The sequence below is a fragment of the Apodemus sylvaticus genome, chromosome 15 (genome assembly GCF_947179515.1).
Source record: "Apodemus sylvaticus chromosome 15, mApoSyl1.1, whole genome shotgun sequence".
In the NCBI taxonomy this organism is placed as follows: Eukaryota; Metazoa; Chordata; class Mammalia; order Rodentia; family Muridae; genus Apodemus; species Apodemus sylvaticus.
Window position 1 is genome coordinate 54,696,870 of NC_067486.1, and position 16,594 is coordinate 54,713,463.

The 16,594-nt window shown below is 39.5% G+C and overlaps 1 pseudogene; it reads left to right on the plus strand.

Annotated features, from left to right (window-relative positions):
- Positions 1-13,459: 13,459 nt before the first annotated feature.
- LOC127665638 (uncharacterized) lies at positions 13,460-16,350 on the plus strand (annotated as a pseudogene).
- Positions 16,351-16,594: the final 244 nt, after the last annotated feature.

Genomic DNA, 16,594 nt, shown 5'->3' on the forward strand with positions numbered 1-16,594 from the left:
AGACCAAGTGCTGTGGCCCAGGCTGTTCAGATCCCAAACCAGACACTTGAAAGCTCCTGCAGGGGCCTGCTGGACTCACCAGAGCACACTGACTCCTCCCAGCCGGCCTCCTGGGTGCCCCTCTGGCTTCTTGCAGGGCCTGGAGATGTGGTGTTGTAGCCCAGGCTTTTCTGGATTCCGAAGTGGAGATCTGAAGGCTCCAGCCAGAGGCCTCAGGACTGGAACTTAAGCTCTGTCCCTCAAATTTTCTTATTCTAGAACTACTAATGTACAATTTTTGGATTACAGAATCGTATTATATGATCTTAGGACTTTTATACTCTTTTGTAAGTATGCATGCATTTGCAATAATTCTCTCAACTTGAGCTGCAACATTGTATCAAACAGAGGAGAACTTGAGACAGTGTAGACTGTGGGAAAGAGGAATTTGAGAGGCTATAACTTCCCTGTCCTAGTGTGTTGGCTAGTCTTAGTTGTCAACTTGACTACATCTGAAGCTCTAATCCAAAATAAAGGGCATATCCATGAAGAAGTTTGGTGCTTCATTTTCACTGGGTGGGTCTACTTCTGCTTCAGACGTTTGAGGTAGGAAGGCATATGCCTTTGATTCAGACCTTGAAGCAGGAAGATATACCATCAATCTGGACTATACTTTCTGCTGGAAGCCTTTGAGTACACAGAAGAAGAAAGCTTTTGTCCCTTGACTCCTTGCTCTTGCCTTGCTTTCTGATCCTTCATTGAAATTAGAGCCTACTTCTTCGAGATGTCAGCATATACTGAAATACAGTGAAGACCAGCTGAGATATCCAGTATTTTGGACTGAACAACTACTGGATTCTTGGACTTTCTGTTCACAGCCAGCCATTGTTAGATTAGATATACTGAAGCTTATAAGTCATCCCAATACATAATATATTCTAATATATACATATTTCAATGATATATTTATATAGGCATTCATATTTATATGTGTGTGCATGTGTGTGTGCGTTTGTAAAGAGATTCTATCTTTAAGTTCTGTTACTCTAGAGATACTGACTAATGCAGCTAATGAATATACAGTGTAGCAAGTGTGTATTAAAGACACCAGGTCCTGTTACTTCATTGGCATGCTGTAAGCCTAGACTGGGCATATTTTGAGCTTTTCCAATTACATCCCAGTTGTATGTACCTTATTACTTGCTGCTTCTCCTGACCACATGCTCTGCTTCCATCTCCTTTCATGGCAGTCTTAACCTCCTCTCCATACCTTCTCCTTCCTCTGGTCTCTCCTGAGACCCCTCAATCCATCCTCAAGGCCATCCTTTATCTCTCTACTGCCCAATCACAGCCTCTAGCCTTTTTATTAACTAGTTAACTTTAAATTTGGAATCAAGTTTATATAACAAAAGCTAGTGTACACAGGAATTTATTCATTTAGGGGCAATCAGATCTTGGGGGTACAGAATTTAGCATTTGAAAACATAACAGTATCAGACCAACCCCCAACATACACCTAATAATACAGTTTATAAAATGATGTTTCTGATGCCTAAGTTGAGGCAGTAATCTGAATAGTTATTAATACAACAATATAGAAGTTAATATAAATTGGAGTTTCTCAAGATAGCAAGTTATTATGCAGTTGAATTGATTACATGATTTAAGACATGTAGAAACCCTGGGAATCAGAGCAATAGACACTGAGAATTGTGTAATAATTTAATGCTTACAGTGGAGATTGAGTTACTATAATAATTATCTATTATTCTTTATCTGAAGCACACAGCACCTAATCAAAAGTGTCCTAATTGTTCCATGAACACACTAGAAAACCCGCATGTGCCTAGGTTCTTACCTACTTGGGGAGCTGGTCATTTAATCCTCCTTCAGATGTGGCTACGTTCTGTATTAGTCAGGGTTGTATAGAGTAATAAAACTTTTACAGTTAATCTCTCTCTCTCTCTCTCTCTCTCTCTCTCTCTCTCTCTCTCTCTCTCTCACACACACACACACACACACACACACACACCCGGGGGGGGTGGACTTATGAGAAAGATTTACATGAATGTACCCTCCAGTTCTGGGTTTTACTTAATTCCAGATTGCAGTCAAGTTGACAACCAAGAATAACCATCTCAAGTCTAAGTCGAAACATCTCAACTTGACACATATACATATCTCCTTACATAGTGATTAACTCTCAAATGAAGACAGCAATAATGCTTAACATGTTATAACTATCCCACATACAACCACAAATGCATTATATGTTTAACCAAGACATAATTATCCCTCACATGATATAAATGTGCCTTGTTCAACCACAAATACATCATTAATTTAGAATAGGCAGCAATGTCCCTTGAAGGACATTCTTTTGTATCTCTGTCCATTTGCAGAGATCTATCCACATATTTTCCCCAGAAGTCTTTCTCACCTATTGTTCAATCATGTTCTTTACAATCCCTGACCATTCAGCAATGCTTTGGCCACAGCCTATATATCAGTCAATAATCGCACGTCTCACCATTTTTTAGTTCCAAACAAGATGATGAGTATGTGTACTTCCCAAAGTTCTGCACTGTGAAGGTTTCCCTTGGCCAGTGTCTTTCAAGGTCTTCTCAGAAAGGAGTTGTTCTCTTCTGGGCAGTGCCTCTATAAGGTACAGAATTATCAGTAAACTAGGTCCTAGTCTTTTCTTTCTTAGTCAACCTTTTATAGGGAAATCCCTTGAGGCTACATACTAGGCCACAGACAGTTTTGTAATGGGAATAGAAACAGTAATCATAGCCGGGTGGTGGTGGTGCACGCCTTTAATCCCAGCACTTGGGAGGCAGAGGCAGGTGGATTTCTGAGTGCGAGGCCAACCTAGTCTACAGAGTGAGTTCCAGGACAGCCAGCGCTACACGGAGAAACCCTGTCTTGAAACAAACAAACAAACAAACAAACAAACAAAACAACAACATAGCCATTTAGTCAACTTCTTTGTGTAACTTGCTTGTACCTTTGGGACCTTCTTAGGACCTATCAAATATATGTCATGTCCATTTCATAATTGATTCCTGCTGTGCATGTCTTTCTTTATAACTTGATAGGTTAGATAACACCCAAATCATGATGGGTAGATAGATTAAGTTGCATCACAATTTGGTGCCCTATTGTCAAACATCAGATTCCACTAAGGCCAAATAGCAGGCCAAAAATGATCTTCTTCAAGGGAGAATATATGTTTGTAGATAATGGTAGAAAAATCCTAAAGTTCTGTTCTGTGATTCAAAAATAGGTGTATATTAAAGGCTCCAGGCAGCTTCCTTATCTGCCACTGACACCTCAAGTTCCATCAGGTCCGCTGGATCATATTTTCCAAGTGCAAATATGGTCCAGGCACAGCAGCCTGGACCTGTTGAAAAGCCTTATTCTATTCCAGGCACATATATTCTAACAACAACATCAAAGTGGTTGTTACCTCCTGATCGCTTGGTCCAAGCATCATAAAGTCATCAATATAGTGCAACAATGTGACATTTTGTAGAAGAGACATAGGATTCAGAGCCATTCTAGCTATGTCATGACACAAGGCTGAAGAGTTAATATGTCCTTGAGATAAAACTATAAATGTACACTGCTGGCCTTGCAAACCAACAGCAAGTTGCTTCTGCTTGTCCTTCTGGAGCTAAGTCTGACCTAGTAATTATGCTGTGAATGCTTTAACCTGACAGAGGTGAAGGGCATTGATGACCAATATGACACATCTCTTCCCAGAGTCAGAGTTTATTTCTTCAGTTAAAATTGTTATAGTAAATATATGAATTCATATATAAGATACTAATTTCTGTTACTGCTACTTTCCTTAATACATGATATCATCTACAAACTATATCTATAGACTAGACTGACGAGGGATGGTCTTAGCTAACCTCCAATAGTGCACATCAATGATAGTATCAGTATGTTTTCAGGGAGGTCCCGAGATGCACACTTTTGAGAGGATCCAGCCTTGCATTAGTCAGTTTGACATCTTGATTTGCAGTTAAATTCTCAGCAATTTCTTCTATCCTCATCTTTAGCTACAGTATGTCTGGCTCAAATTTGATATGTTTCTGTAAAATCCAAAGATGATAAAAGAGAAGTTTTTGTCTTCTTCTTGGTATCTTCCTAATATGTAGAGAAATGGCATGAGGTGACTGCTCCCAATGTGCTAGCTGCAAGGTGACTTAAGGATGTCTGTGAATCTTAGCACACTGGGACACTGAGAAAGCGTACTTTCTTAGCAGAGGATCCTGATGTTCTGCCAAGTTAGCTGGATGCCCAAGGAAGTGGCCTCTATGATCTTTTTTTTTTCATGAGAAACTCATTTTCTTTGTAATTAAACTAAGCAACACATGAAAGAGTTGGACTGCTGACAGATTTCTCAGTCTGCAAGGAGGTTTGGGTCACCTTGAACCCAGATAAACTATTACTTGAGAAACAGAAGCTGTTGAGAATTAGAAGCTGTGAGAAATCTTTGTTCTGCTTGCCTATAAAAGATGCTGGAAAATTCAATAAAGTATGCAGTGGTGCACAGTTAGTCTGAATCCTCTATGTCCTGATTAATGTGACATTACTCTTGGGACCCCAACGCACTAGACATTGACACTAATGCTGTTCTAAAACAGAAGAAAAATCACATATTTCTCCTTTAAGTATCTCAAGTCCTCACTCATGGCCTGTAAACATTGGGAATGCCTCTCCTTTCTGTGATACTTCCTACTGGGATGAAATGCAAAATTCAGAATCCCAGGTGATAGGGACTAGCCAGAGATGCTCTTTATCCATTCTCAGTCCTGAGTGCTACCCAGTCATTGCCCACTTTAAATCTGTTCAACTATCCAAAAGGATCCTTCACAGAACCCTTCTCCTCCATTAAAAACAGCTAGTGCAGATTATGAATCTCTGGGAATGGAACACCTAGAGATTGATTGTCATGTTATTCAACTGTCTGAAATGTTGATGGAACATTTTGACTTTTATGCTATTTTTAACCAGACTGCAATTAACAGACCATGCTGACAAGGCTAAATTTTAAAAATCATTTCTACCAGGATGTGTCTAAACACACACTTCCCAAATGAGTAGAGATGTGAGAAGCTGAACTATTTAGAATAGAGTGGGTCGTGGTTATAAATGAGTAAGGGACCCTCTTCCTTAGATTCTGTCTCAACAGGGACAAAATGCCCCTAAGACTATGGATCATGTATGTCCAGTGCAAGTAAACAAACATTTGTCTTCTCTATGACTGTAGACGTTTTATATCTTTCCTTTAATCTATTAACCTGTTTGCAGTAACCTAATCTCTGTTTCTCATTTTATGATGAAACTTACATGCACTTAAATTAACAGCTCACATGCCACTCAAGACAAGAATCCACTTCATTCCTGTCTGTTAGTTCCTTGCTCCACCTGGGCACACAATCGCAACTCCTGGAAAGAACTCAGAGTTCTTGGATCCCGTGTGAGCTTGGCCCATTTCTCATTCATGGCTATACTTTCTGCTTTACTGTCCAGTTAATAAAATTTACACATTCCATATTGCTTTTCACTATCTTGTTCAAGTCTCTGTCATCTATACAAAGAACCCAGTAATTGCGTGATGGCAGAACCCCAACATTTTCTCTGGAACCTAAGTTTATGAACAAAACTAGAGGATAGAGTAGTCAGTAAATTGAAAAATCTTGCAATGTAGTGCAATTTAAAATAATTTTTGAACATTTTTTCTAAGAATTTCATACCATGAAGTCAGTATCTGCATAATTTTCCTTGCTCCTTTTTCACACCAATTCCTCCTCTCTCCTCCCTTCCTTTTTTCCCTCTGAAATTGACCCACTATGTCATTCTGAGTATCTGAAACTATATAGTGCTTACTCTGATGGACTCTTACTCCCAGAGACCTGGCTAGCATTGCCTGCTGGATGCTGAGGTTAAAGATGTGCAGCACCGTGCCTTGATAGAAAAATGTTTTTTTAAAAATGAGGAAGGTGGTATCTTAATTAGGGTTACTATTGCTAGGATGAAACACTATGAGCAGAAGCAACGTTGGGGAGGAAAGGGTTTATTTTATTCACAGTTCCATATAACAGTTCATCATAAAAAGCACTGAGGTAAGAACTTACACAGTGAAGAAACCTGGAGGCAGGAGCTGATGCAGAGGCCGTGGAGGGATTCTGCTGACTGGTTTGTTTCCCAGGCTTGCTTAGCCTGCTTTCTCATAGACCTCAAGACCACCAGCTTAGGGATAGAACCAATCGCAATGGACTGGGTCCACTTCCCTTGCTTACTAAAGCAAACACAATATCCTGGTTAATGAATAATCTTTAAGGGAAAGCTTTGGGATGGGGCGTGAATTTCAGACTTATTTGGACTCTCAACTAGGACACACGATATTGCAACTGTTAAGTGAAGACTTTCATCATCAGATCCAATGGGCTTTTCACCCCTTTGCATCCTCCATCTCTCAATGCTTTCTCATTGTGAACAAGAATCAGGTAACTCTATTTTCTTCTTTTTTTCTTTTTTTTTAATATTTTTATTTTCTATATTCTTTGTTTACATTCCAAATGATTTCCCCTTTCCCAGATCCCCCCTCCCCATATGTCCCATAAACCTTCTTCTCTCCATCCATTCTCCAATCACCTCCCTCCTTTTTTTCTCTGTCCTTATATTCCCCTCCAATGCTAGATCAATCCTTTCCACATCAGGACCTTCTCCATACTTCTTCATGGGAGTCATTTGTTATGCGCTTTGTGCCTTGGGTATTCAGGGCTTCTGGGCTGATTAATATCCACTTATCAGAGATTGCATTCCATGTGTATTCTTTTGTGACTGGGTTACCTCACTTAGGATGATATTTTCCAGATCAAACCATTTGCCTAAAAATTTTGTGAATTCATTGTTTCTAATTGCTGAGTAGTATTCCATTGTGTAAATATACCACATTTTCTGTATCCATTCCTCCTTTGAGGGGCATCTGGGTTCTTTCTAGCTTCTGGCTATTATAAATAAGGCTGCTATGAACATAATGGAGCATTTGTCTTTATTGCATGCCGGGGAATCCTTTGGGTATATGCCCAGGAGAGGTATAGCAGGGTCCTCCGGAAGTGTCATGTCCAGTTTTCTGAGGAACTGCCAGACTGATTTCCAAAGTGGTTGTACCATCTTACAGCCCCACCGCAGTGGAGGAGTGGTCCTCTTTCTCCACATCCTCTCCAACACCTGCTGTCTCCTGAGTTTTTGACCTTAGCCATTCTGACTGGTGTAAGGTGAAATCTCATGGTTGTTTTGATTTGCATTTCCCTAATGACTAATGGTGTTGAGCACTTTTTAAGGTGCCTCTCAGCCATCCGAATTTCTTCAGGTGAAAATTCTTTGTTTAGATCTGTACCCCATTTTTTAATAGGGTTATTTGGTTCCCTGGGGTCTAACTTCTTGAGTTCTTTGTATATATTGGATATTAGCCCTCTATCAGATGTAGGGTTGGTGAATATCCTTTCCCAATTTGATGGTTGCCGTTTTGTCCTTTTAACAGTGTCCTTTGCCTTACAGAAACTTTGTAATTTTATGAGGTCCCATTTGTCAATTCTTGATTTTAGAGCATAAGCTATTGGTGATCTGTTCAGGAACTTTCCCCCCATGCCCGTGTCCTGTAGGGTTTTCCCCAGTTTCTTTTCTATTAGTTTCAGTGTGTCTGGTTTTACATGGATGTCCTTGATCCACATGGAGTGAAGTTTAGTACATGGGGATAAGAATGGATCAATTCTCATTCTTCTGCTTGCTGACCTCCAATTGAACCAGCACCATTTGTTGAAAAGGCTATCTTTTTTCCACTGGAAGTTTTTGGCTCCTTTGTCGAAGATCAAGTGGCCATAGGTGAGTGGGTTCATTTCTGGATCTTCAATTCTATTCCATTGGTCCACTTGTCTGTCACTGTGCCAATACCATGCAGTTTTTAACACTATTGCTCTGTAGTATTGCTTGAAGTCAGAGATACTGATTCCCCCGGAATTTCTTTTGTTGTTGAGAATAGTTTTAGCTATCCTGGGTTTTTTGTTATGCCAGATGAATTTGAGAATTGCTTTTTCTAACTCTGTGAAGAACTGAGTTGGGATTTTGATGGGGATTGCATTGAATCTGTAGAATGCTTTTGGCAAGATGGCCATTTTAACTATATTAATCCTGCCAATCCACGAGCATGGCAGATTTTTCCATTTTCTGAGGTCGTCTTCGATTTCCTTCTTCAGAGACCTGAAGTTCTTGTCATATAGATCTTTCACTTGTTTGGTTAGAGTCACACCAAGATACTTTATATTGTTTGTGGCTATTGTGAAGGGTGTCATTTCCCTAACTTCTTTCTCAGCCTGCTTATCCTTTGAGTATAGGAAGGCAACTGATTTGCTTGAGTTGATTTTATAACCAGCCACTTTGCTGAAGTTGTTTATCAGCTGTAGGAGTTCTCTTGTGGAGGTCTTCGGGTCACTTAAGTAAACTAGCATGTCATCTGCAAATAGTGATAATTTGACTTCTTCCTTTCTGATTTGTATCCCCTTGACCTCCTTATGTTGTCTAATTGCTCTAGCTAGAACTTAAAGTACTGTATTGAACAGATGCCTTGTCTAGTCCCTGATTTTAGTGGGATTGCTTCAAGTTTCTCTCCGTTTAGTTTGATGTTGGCTACCGGTTTGCTGTATATTGCTTTAAAGATGTTTAGGTATGGGCCTTGAATTCCTGTTCTTTCCAAGACTTTTAGCATGAAAGGATGCTGAATTTTGTCAAATGCTTTTTCTGCATCTAATGAGATGATCATATGGTTTTTTTCTTTGAGTTTGTTTATGTAGTGGTTGAGAGATTTCCTTATATTGAACCATCCCTGTATCCCTGGGATGAAGACTACTTGATCATGGTGGATGATCATTTTGATGTGTTCTTGGATTTGGTTGGCAAGAATTTTATTAAGTATTTTTGCATCAATATTCATAAGGGAAATTGGCCTGAAGTTCTCTTTCTTTGTTGGATTTTTGTGTGGTTTTTGGTATCAGCATAATTGTGGCTCTATAGAATGAGTTGGGTAAAGTTCCTTTTGTTTCTATTTTGTGGAATAGTTTGAAGAGTATTGGTGTTAAGTCTTCTATGAAGGTTTGATAGAATTCTGCACTGAAGCCATCTGGTCCCATGCTTTTTTTGGTTGGGAGACTTTCTATGACCTTTTTTATTTCTTCAGGTGTTAGGAGACTGTTTGGATGATCTATTTGATCCTGATTTAGTTTTGGTGTCGGGTATCTGTCTAGGAAACTGTCCATTTCATCCAGATTCTCCAGTTGTGTTGATTATAGGCTTTTTAGTAGGATCTAATGATTTTTTGAATTTCCTCAGTTTCTGTTGTTATATCTCCCTTTTCATTTCTAAGTTTGTTACTCTGGATACTGTCTCTGTGCCCTTTGGTTAGTCTGGCTAAGGGTTTATCTATCTTGTTGATTATCTCAAAGAACCAGCTCCTGGTTTTGTTGATTCTTTGTATGGTTCTCTTTGTTTCTCTTTGATTTATTTAAGCCCTGAGTTTGATGATTTCCTGCCTTCTACTCCTCCTGGGTGAAATAGCTTCTTTTTGTTCCAGGGCTTTCATGTGTGTCATTAAGCTGTTAGTGTATGCTCTCTCCATTTTCTTTTTGGAGGCACTCAGGGCTATGAGTTTTCCTCTTAGCACTGCTTTCATTGTGTCCCATAGGATATGTTGTGTATTCATTTTCATTAAGTTCTAAAAAGTCTTTAATTTCTTTCTTTATTTCTTCCTTGACCAAGGTATCATTGAGTAGAATATTGTTCAGTTTCCACGTGTATGTGGGTTTTCTCTTGTTTTTGCTGCTATTGAAGACCACTTTTACTCCATGGTGGTCTTATAGGAGGCATGGGATTAGTTCGATCTTCTTATATTTGTTGAGGTCTGTCTTGTGACCAATTTATATGGTTGATTTTGGAGAAGGTACCACGAGGTGCTGAGAAAAAGGTATATTCTTTTGCTTTAGGATAGAATGTTCTATATATATCTGTTAAATCTAATTTGTCCAAAGCTTCAACTAATTTCATTGTGTCCCTGTTTAGTTTCTGTTTTCCTGATTGGTCCATTGAGGAAAGTGCAGTGTTAAATTCATCCACAATTATTGTGTTAGGTGCAATGTGTGCTTTGAGCTTTAATAAAGTTTCTTTAATGAATGAGGGTGCCCTTGCATTTGGAGCATAGATGTTCAGGATTAAGAGTTCTTCTTGTTTTATTTTTCCTTTGACCAGCAAGAAGTGTCCCTCAGAGTCTCTTTTGATGACTTTGGGTTGAAAGTCAATTTTATCTGATATTAGAATGGCTACTCCAGCTTGTTTCCTAAGACCATTTGCTTGTAAAATTGTCTTCCAGCCTTTTACTCTAAGGTAGTGTTTGTCTTTGACCCTGAGGTGTGTTTCCTGTATGCAGCAAAATGTAGGGTCCTGTTTATGTATCCAGTTGGTTAGTCTATGTCTTTTTATTGGGGCATTGAGTCCATTGATGTTAAGAGATATTAAGGAATAGTGATTATTACTTCCTCTCATTTTTGATGTTACTTTCTAAATTTGATTGGTTAACTATTTTTGGGTTTGATGAACGAAGGTTTTTTCTTGCTTTTTCCAGGGTGAAGTTTCCCTCCTTGTATTGGAGTTTTCCTCCTATTATCCTTCGTAGGGCTGGGTTTGTAGTTAGATATTGGGTAAACCTGGCTTTGTCATGGAATATCTTAGTTTCTCCATCTATGGTGACTGAGAGTTTTGCTGGGTATAGTACTTTTGGCTGGCATTTGTGTTCTCTTAGTGTCTGCATGAGATCTGCCCAGGATCTTCTAGCTTTCATAGTCTCAGGTGAAAAGTCTGCTGTGATTCTGATAGGTCTTCCTTTATATGTTACTTGGCCTTTTTCTCTTACTGCCTTTAATATTCTTTCTTTGTTTAGTACATTTGGTGTTTTGATTATTATGTGACGGGAGGTATTTCTGTTTTGGTCCAGTCTGTTTGGAGTTCTGTAGGCTTCTTGTATATTCATGGGCATCTCTCTCTTTAGGTTAGGGAAGTTTTCTTCTATGATTTTATTGAAGATATTTGCTGGCCCTTTAAGTTGTAAATCCTCACTCTCATCTATGCCTATAATCCTTAGGTTTGGCCTTCTCATTGTGTCCTGGATTTCCTGGATATTTTGGGTTACAAGCTTTTTGCATTTTGCATTTTCTTTAACTGTTGAGTCCATGGTTTCTATGGTATCTTCAGCATCTGAGATTCTTTCTTCTATCTCTTGTATTCTGTTGTTGATATTTGCATCTATGTCCCCTGATTTCTTCCCAAGGTTTTCTATCTCCAAAGTTGTCTCCCTTTGAGTTTTCTTAGTTGTTTCTACTTCTGATTTTAGATCCTGGATGGTTTTGCTTAGCTCCTTCACTTTCTTGTTTGTGTTTTCCTGTAATTCTTTAAGAGATTTTTTTGTGTTTTCTCTTTCATGACCTCAGCCTGTTGACCAAAGTTCTCCTGTAGTTCTTTAAATGAATTTTGCCTTTCCTCCTTATTGGCTTTTGTATTCTCCTGAATTTCTTTCAATGATTTTTGTCTTTCCCTTGTAAGGGCTTCTAACTTTTGATCTATTTTCTCCTGAATTTCTTTAAGTATGTCCTTCATCTGTTCCTGTACCAGCGTCATAACCAGTGATTTTAAATCCAATTCTTGTTTTTCTGGTGTGATGGGGTATCCAGGACATGCTGTTAAAGGAGAATTGGGTTCAGATGCTGCCATATTGCCTTGATTTCTGTTAGTGACCTTCCTGAGTTTGCCTTTTGCCATCTAGTTCTCACTGGTGTTAGTTGGTCTTGTCAATGCTAGACTCACCAGTGCAAGCTGCCTCTTTCCAGCTGTCCTCTGGTGCACAGCTGACCTCCTGCACTGCCTGGAGACAGGGTGCTGTGGCACAGGCTGTTCAGATCCCGAAGCAGACACCTGAAGGCTCCTGAAGAGGCCTGCTGTACTCACCAGAGCACACTGACTCCTCCCAGCTGGCCTCCCAGATGCCCCTCTGGCCTCTTGCAGGACCTGGAGATGTGGTATTGCAGCCCAGGCTGTTCTGGATCTGGGAGTGGAGATCTGAGGGCTCCCGCCAGAGGCCTCACGACTATAACCTAAGCTCTGTGCTGCCAGAGCAAGCTGTGTGCTCCAAGTCTCTCTATTTTCCTTTATGGGTGTTTAGCTAGAAGTGAGTGGAAAATAAATTCTAAGTCACTGGCCATTGACTTTCACTCCAGTAGGCAAAGTGGAATGTATGCTAGATTCTGTGTGTTAACCTATGCAATCACACAGCTAGAAAATCATGTAATGTGAGCATGTTTGAAGCAATGAATATAGAGAATAGGAGAAGGGTGAGAATGAAGGCAGGAGTACAGATTCTGAGATGTGCAAAACTTGCTCAAATTAGATGGTTTCCTTTTTACATGCCTTGTATAATGATAAAGGTAAAAGACAAGGGAAATGCAAAGGACATTTTCACATCATCCTTTGTCTTTGAACTGTACCCTGTTTTCACAGTCAAATATATAGACCTTTAAAGGTTTAAAGACCTTTTCTTTTTTATTTTATGAACAAGCCTATAAATAATTTGCTTTATGTAGCACTCCATTATTACATGCTGAGCTCTTGTAAAAATTCAAGAAACATTGTCACAGTATTTTCTGCTTATTCTGACTGACAGAAATAACAGCATTTATTCTTTAAGCTTTATTCCAATTAAGGAAATAACTAGTTTCTTGAAGAATTCAGGTGAGGCGCCTTGATAGGTAACTCAGTAGGTAAGAGTTAGGAGCACGTAGCACTCTATATGAGATCCCAAGATCTGTCCTAAGCACCAACACCAAAAGGCTCACAAGCACCTTAAATTCAGTTGAAAGGATCCAAAGATCTTTTGTATTCTCTGTGGATATCTACAATCAAGGGTACAGATCCTTACCACATGCATAATTAAAAATCTAGAATACATATTTTAAAAAATAATTGAGGAGAGGAAACAAAAACTATAGTAAACTGTAAAGAGGTGCTGCGGTCCAAGGACAAAGCTTCTGCTTAGCCTGGGTTAAGTCTGGAGTCCAAGCCCTAGCACTAATAAATAATAAATTAGTAGTGAAAATACAAAATGATGGAGACTTCTGTCATGAAATAGCTCAGGCTATAAATGGAAAGAAAATCTTTGAGCAAATTACAATGAGGGGCTAAACAGCACAGAAACTTGTGTGTATCAGTCATGGACAGTTTGACTGTTTGTGTGTTCATTTGTTTTTACAGTTTTGGTTTTCATGTGGTGTATTGTTCTGTCCTTTCCTGAATGCAAGGAACAAACTACTTATGGAAATGAAAATATTTGTCGTGTCAGTCAAATGTCAGATGACCTCCTGTTCTCATGCTTATTCAAGTCTGTGAAGCAGGTAACGTTATGCCTATTTTTTGAGTCAAAAATGATGAGGTGCAGGAAAAAAAAAAGATTACCAGAAGAGTACAGTCTTACACGTCAGCCAAGCATGAGCACAGAACTGGCTGATGAACACGGAGTTTTTCTAACAACAAACTTGCCTCATGTCTTTGAGTGGTTCAGGAGGCTTTTGTGCAATTTAGATTTACTATATTTATTTTTAAAATATTTGATGCAAAGCTGCTTGTAATATGCTTGTGAAGATAAAATGAGGGAAAAACAGTCATAAAATGGATCAAGGTTTGTAAGGTTTTTGTTGTTGTTGTTGTTGTAAGATTATTTATTTTATGTATGTGAGTACACTGTTGCTCTCTTCAAATACACCAGAAGAGGGACTCTGATCCTATTAGAGATGGTTGTGAGCACCATGTAGTTGCAGGGAATTGAATTCAAGATGTCTGGAAGAGTAGTCAGTACACCTAACCACTGAACCATCTCTCCAGCCCCATGGTTGAGATTTTAACCTTTGTATTTAAATAAAGCAGACACGGATAGGGGACGTGGACAGTGTTCCACAGCAGCATTCCGACCTCTTCCCTTTTACTCTCTCTATATTCTATCTCCCTATACTATGGGTTTATTTTATCTGTTGTTGTGTAAAAAAAAAATAGATGACCACTCAGGATCTATTACTTTCTGTTTTTAATTTATTGATCAATTTAATCAAAATTTTAGAGGAAATTTAGAGGAATTCATTAAAGCTCTAGATGTCATTTCTCTAGTGATAACAAATAAAGCATCTATGAACACAGTTGAGCAAGTGTCCTTGTGGCATGGTAGGACATCTTTTGGGTGTGGTAAGGGTGGTATAGTTGTGTCTTAAGGTAGAAGTATTCCAAATTTTCTGAGATACCACAGAATTGTTTTCCAAAGTGGTTTGCAAGTTTGCACACCCATCAGCAATGGAGGAGTGTTCCCCTTGCTACATAACCTTATCGGCATGTGCTGTCACTTGAGGTTTTGATCTTTGCCATTCTGATAGTGATGTAAGATGGAATATCAGAGTCATTTTGATTTGCATTTCCCTGATGACTAAGGATGCTGAACATTTCTTTGTGCTTCTTGGCCATTTGAGATTCCGCTATAGAAAATTCTATGTTTAGCTCTATACTCCATTTTTAATTGGGTCATCTGGCTTTTTTTTAATGGAGCATAAGAAGCAACTAACATGGTAATCATAAGGCAGAGAGACAAGTGTTATTAGAATACTGCACAGAAGTATGTGACTATATATCTGTATATCTCTTAACAATTGATCTCATTTTCAGAGTCTTCACAGGGGATAAAGCATAACACTGGAGGAATGGCTGTCCTGGTTGGGGGACAACATTTGGAATGTAACAAATAAATAATTAACTCAAAGAGAGGGAGAAGGAGAGAGAGAGAGGGAGAGAGAGAGGGAGAGGGAGAGGGAGAGGGAGAGGGAGAGGGAGAGGGAGAGGGAGAGGGAGAGGGAGAGGAGAGAGAGAGAGAGAGAGAGAGAGAGAGAGAGAGAGAGAGAGAGGAGAGGTGTCCTGTCCCGGGAGGAAAGGTGACCATCTTCAGCAACTTCACAAGTCTAGCATATGTTGAGCAAATCACCTGGCAGAAAATCCAAGGCACTTTTGCTCAAAATATTGCCACTTACAGCCATAAATATGGAGAAATGATTCTCACACTATAAATAAATAGGCAGCAGTACAAGATCCTGGAATCCAGTGCCTCCTTCACGATTATCCAAGGAGTGACATTTGAAGATGAAACCTGCTACAGGAGTCTAGTTAACATTTTTCCACAAGGCAGCCATGGAGGATAAATCTGCCTTAACATTTTAAGCAAATAACCCCTCCTCAAGAGTCCCATAGTAGAGGGGTAGACATTGTAGAGTTATAGTGTTCAAGAGTTTCCATTGTCAAGAGAAAGAAAGTTAGATAATAAAATACTGATGATGATGAGTCCAAGTAACTTAGACAGGACAGAAACAATGGCGGCCACTGGACAGGGTGTGCTCAGGCAGCGCCTTCTCTCGCGTCATGGCATCTCTTTACATTATGCTTCACTGACTTCCATTCAAAGGGGGAAAAGCAGGAAGAGTATCATAGCATTGTCACTAAGCAAAGGCAGAGATATGAGAAAAGAAAGAGAAAGCAGTCAAGCACAGGAAAGGTAGGGTTCTCCAGTCTTCAAACAAGCAACATATCACAGTACTAGTGGGAACCTTAGAGTTCCTCCTTATGCCTCTGTAATTATGAAGTGCTGGGTTGTATATAATTTATAGATGTGTGGAACTTGAGACAGCAGTCAATGGACAGAGAAAAGATATTGGAAGTTTTTGACATCCATCAGGAGGTATCAGATAGAGATATGTTTTCAGCATTTGTGTGTCATATATTGTGGGAATCACACCCTCTCACAGCAGAGAATTTGGTATGACTTGCTTTTGTAATAATTTTGTTTCCCTCTCTTTGCCTCAGCTGTATCTGAGCTGGTAACTGAACTCCAGTCTACTCCTGGCTCTGAAGATCTTCATGACCTTCATTATTCAGCCTGCCCCTGGAATCTCCATTTACCTTTTACAAGTCACATTACATCTACCACAAGAGTACTGTGCTCCAAATACCAGTGGCACAGAGACTAAAATCTACAACATCTCTTTGAAAACTGTGAGGTCTCTGGGTCTCTAGAACCTGGTAGTGTCCACGATGCAACCTGAAAGATATGAAGAGAAGATAGTCCTTTGTCAGTCAAACAAGGAGGTAAGTAAAAGTGTCAGTGAAGTTGAAGGGTGCTACTGGTGCTGGGAAAACAGCTTAGTCTGTGAAACGCTTGCCATGAAAGCATGAATCCAAGTTTGATGCCCAGCCCCAACATGAAAAGCCAAGCGTGAGTGTTTCCTCATCATCTTAGTGCTGGGGAGGCAAAGACAGGCAATCCCTGTGGTTCATTGCCTAGGCAGCCTAGAATAATCAGAGACCCTCTGCTCTCAGGGAAAGTCTCTAGGATAAAATAATGATAACAAAAACACAACTCAGACATCTCTGCTTGATATCTGGCTTTCATAGCATATAAATTGACAAAAACACATGC